We start from the raw sequence: 5,144 nt of genomic DNA on the forward strand, positions 1-5,144 counted from the left end.
GCTGCTGGCTGACCCCTACCTCTGGAGGTCTGAGCTCTACCTATATGACCTCTACCTCCACCTCTATGTCCTCTACCCCCGCCTCTAGCTGGTTGGGCAGGCTGTGGAGCAGCTGGTGCCTAAATCATAGGACGAGGACCCTACTGTTGAGAACTACCCGAAGCTCGAGGGCAAAACCTGGCAATGTGACCCATATCACCACAAGTGTAACAAGCCCTCGGCTGTTGAGACTGCTGACCCTGTCGCCCTGAATGACCACCTCAGAAACTCTGAAGCGGCGGTGCACTGATGGGAGCTGGTGGTGCACTGAAGGACTGCTGATCCAAATAATGCGTCTGAGAACCACGACCACCTGAGATACCATGTGATACCTGGAGAGCTGACTGAAAGGGCCTAGGAGGATGACCTCTACCATACAAATCTCTACCTCCAGACAAGATACCACTGAATCTGCCTGAATGACGGGGCCTCTTATCCGACCCATGACCACCTCCCTGTGACAGAACCATCTCAACTCTGCGGGCCACATTGGCTGCTTCTTGAAATGTGATGTCGCTATCGGTCTCCTTGGCCATCTGAAGACGAATCGGTAGAATAAGACCATCAATAAACCTTCTCACACTCTCTCTCTCGGTGGGAAGTATGATGAGAGCATGGCGAGCTAAATCGATGAACCTGGTCTCATACTGGGTAACAGTTATAGAACCCTGCTGGAGGCATTCAAACTGCCTCTGATAGGCCTCTCTCTGAGTAACGGGGATAAATTTCTCTAGAAACAACACTGTAAACTGCTCCCAAGTCAAAGATGGCGATCCGGCTAGTCTCGCTAAGAAATTATCCCTCCACCAAGTCTTGGCGGATCCAGACAAGCGAAATGTAGCAAAATCAACCCCATTGGTCTCAACAATACCCATGTTTCTGAGAACCTCGTGGCAGCTATCTAGATAATCCTGGGGATCCTCAGTAGATGCACCGGCAAAAGTAGAAGTGAAGAGCTTGGTGAACCTTTCCAGTCTCCACAAAGCATCGGCGGACATAGCCGCTCCATCGCCGGTCTGAGCTATGACACCCAGCTGAACTACCCCAACTAGCTGAACCGCTGGAGTCTGAATCTGGGGAGCTACCTGCTCTGGAGTGCATGTAGCAGGAGTCTGAGTCCCTCCTCCAGCCTGAGAAGTGGCTGGTGCTACAGGAAGCAAACCTATTCGGGTGACTCTCTCCATAAAGCCCACCAATCGAACCAGGGCGTCCTGAAGAACTGGGGTGGCAATGAAATCCTCTGGGACCTGAGCTGGGCCCACCGGAGCTGCTGGAGCTGGAACCTCCTCATCATAATCAACATGAGGCTCCACCTCTGGAACTGCTTCTCGGGGCTGAGCTCTGCCCCTGACTCGGCTTCTAGAATGGCCTCAGCCTTGCCCTCTACCCCTAATAGGAGCTGCTACTGGGGGCTCGGGCTGCTGCGCGGTCGATGAGGAAGCGCGTGTCCTCGCCATCTGCGAAAGAATGGAGTAGAAATTCAATCAGTGTTGGGGAAACAGAACCGCACGACAAGAAAGAACAGATGTGAAGTTTTCCTAACTCAGTAGCCTCTGCGGGATAAATATAGACGTCTCCGTAGCGATCCCTCAGACTCTACCGAGCTTGTCCGTGAGTTGTGAGACCTAAGTAACCTAGTGCTATGATACCAACTTGTCACGACCCGGATTTCCTACCCTCGAGGTCGTGATGGCGCCTACTAATAGGAGCTAGGCAAGCCAACTTAAATTACCTTCCGTTTAACACACATTCTTTTCCATAATTATCAACATGTAATCAAGGCAACATAATTAAAAATTTCAAGCGGAAGTCTTAACTTATATAAAAACCGAATAGAAATGCGGAAAGTTTAACATAATCCTCTACCCAAGATTGGTGTCACAATGCTCACGAACTTCTAAGATTTACTAAATATAATCGTCTGAAAAAAATTATAAACTATTTGTTTCGGTACAAAAGATAACAAACTAAATAAAGAGAGAGAGAGAGAGAGAGAGAGAGAGACTCCGAGCCTGCGGACGTCAGCAAGGCTACCTCGGTGTCTCTGGACTGAAATCAGCTCCTGATCAAATCCTACTGCTGAGTTCCAAAAGTTGCTCCTGGATCTGTGCAAAAAGATGCACAGCGTGTAGCATCAGCAAAACTGACCCCATGTGCTGGTAAGTGTCTGGCCTAACCCTGGCGAAGTAGTGACGAGGCTAGACAGGACTTACCAAAAACAACCTGTGCAGATATATGCAATAAAAGGAAATATACAGAATTTAAACAGCTAAGGGGGGAGCATGCTATGGGGAGCTAACAATTTCAAATAGAAATCCTCAATAACAGAAAGAAGTAACAAATCCAGAATGTCAACAAGAATCAAAAGTCAACAATTTGCACGGCATCACCCTTCATGCTTTACGCTCTTCCTCACCCAAACAACAATCACAAGGCAAATAGGGTAGGGAAATCTATAACCTCGAAGTAAATCAAATAATAACAAGTAATGAAAGAAACAACATAACTCGGATATCAACAAAGAATTAGAAAGCAACAAATACACGGCATCACCCTTCGTGCTTTACGCTCTTGTCCTCAACAAAGCAATCATATAAATGAAATATACACGGCATCACCCTTCGTGCTTTACGCTCTCGTCCTCACCAAATCAATCATATAAATAAAATATGCACGGCATCACCCTTCGTGCTTTTACTCTCTTTCCTCACCATATAATCAATAAAATCGGCATGGAATGGTACATCGTGCGGCACGGCATCACCCTTCGTGCTTTACACTCTTTCCTCACAATAGCAAACAATGTACGGCATCACCCTTCGTGATTTATCACTCTTCCTCACCCAAGCAACAATAACAAACAAGGGGCAAGGGAGTAGACAAATAATGATAGAAATCCCGGCAAGGGAATACAAATAAACTGCTAACTCTGGCAAGGGAGCACAATTAAGCAGTTAAAAACCCGGCAAGGGAACAATATCAATAATCTCAGTATCCCAACAAGGAAATATAGTCAACAAAGCAACAAGCATCCTGGCAAGGGAGATAGTCAACAAAGCAACAAGCATCCCGGCAAGGGAGATAGTCAATAAAGCAACAAGCATCCCGGCAAGGGAGCAATTCAATAATTCTTTCTCTTTCTTTCACTTTTACCTCTTATCTCAATTTACCACCTGAGCCAACGCTTCAAAGGCGTTCAATCATTTCATATACTTTCACGCTTTATGATATACTCGAGCCAATGCTCCAAGAATGTACAAATCATAATTCTTCCTCAAACTCTTCACATTATATGAAATTTATCAATTTAACAAGGAAGATGTATCACAAAATCCGAATAAACACAAATAAGACTCACGGTCATGCTAGACTCTGGTGTATAGATACTCGTCACCATGCCTATACACCGTACTCAACAATTAGAAAATAACAAACAACACTCGAATCCTATTCCCTCAAGCCAAAGTTAGAACAAACACTTACCTCGGTCCAAAAAATAGCAATCGACCCTCAAATACCGCCTTTCCTTTATAATCCGACTCTGAAACAACGATATCTAGGCATAATTAATTCAATAATATCAATAAAGACTCGATAACAAAATCTCATAGCTTAGATATGAAGTTCCTAGCATTCTTCCAAAAATACCAAAATTCGACCTCGGGCCCACATGGTCCAAACACGAGGTTCGGACCAAATTCATATCACACATTCATCCACGAGCCCGAATATATAATTTGTTTTCAAATTCGTCCCCAAAATGAGGTCCAAATCAAGAAAAAGTAAAAAGCCCTAACTCTATCCCATTCCCCTAATTTCTACCCTAAATTACATGTTTTAGGCCAAGAAATTCAATAGATGTTGATGAAAATGGAAGAGAATAAGTTACAGATGACTAACCTAAGAGTTTATGGTGAAAGAATGCATCAAAGATCGCCCTAGAACTTTGGAGAAGAAAGAGTTTGTGAAATTTTATAAGAATCCCGTAAGGCTACTGTTCTGGATTTTAAAATTTAACTAGGCGAATTTGGCCTATGCGATCGCGGACAAAGGAGTGCGATCGCATAGAGTAAATGGGACAGGGCTCTGCGATCGCGAATGACACTATACAATCGCATAAAGGAAATAGTGAAGGCTGGCTAACACACTGCGATCGCAGAGGAAATAATGCGATCGCGTAGAGAAAAATATAGGACCTCTTAGGCTAACACTATGTGATCGCGGAGGAACTATGCGATCGCATAGAACAAACTAAAACCCTAAAAATTTACACTATGCGATCGCGGACATAGCTATGCGATCGCATAGCACAAAAGACTGGACACCAGCAGACAGCAGTTCTGCAATTTTTCTAAGTCTAAAACCATTCCGAAACACACCCGAGCCCTCGGGGCTCCTAACCAAACACATGCACTAACTCAACAACATCATACGAACTTATCCGTATGATCAAATCGCCTAAATAACTTCAAAAACAATTAATCAAACCTCAAAATCAAGAGTTTTTCTCAAACTTCATCAAGTTTCAAATTTAGGAATTCAAGTCTGAATCACGTCAAACAACGTCCGATTTCAACCAAATTTCACAGAAAGCGCTTAAACCACATATAAGACCTGTACCAGGCGCCGGAACCAAAATACGGGCCCGATACCAATACTTTCTAATTCATTTTTATTTCAAATTTTCATATTAAATTTCAGAAAATAATTTCTTTTAAAAATTCATTTCGGGCTCGGGACTTCGGATTTTAGTTCCGGGCATACGCCCGAGTCCCATATTTTTCTACGGACCCTCAGGGACCGTCAAATCACGGGTCCGGGTCCGTTTACCCAAAATATTGACCAAAGTCAACTTTAACCATTTTAAAGCCACAATTTATCAACTTTCACATAATTTAACACATAAGCTTTTTCGGCCACGCGTCCGGACTGCGCACGCAAATCGATGCAATTAAAGGTGAGGTTTTTAAGGCCTCGAAAGCACGGAAAAAGGGAGAAAACCGGTGATGACCCTTTGGGTCGTCACAATCATACAAGTCAGTAGGTAATTCAGGTAATTGCAACCATATAGCAGAATAACTGATTTTTGTTTCAGAAGCCATAAA

This window comes from Nicotiana sylvestris, chromosome 12 (genome assembly GCF_000393655.2).
Source record: "Nicotiana sylvestris chromosome 12, ASM39365v2, whole genome shotgun sequence".
Taxonomy (NCBI): Eukaryota; Viridiplantae; Streptophyta; class Magnoliopsida; order Solanales; family Solanaceae; genus Nicotiana; species Nicotiana sylvestris.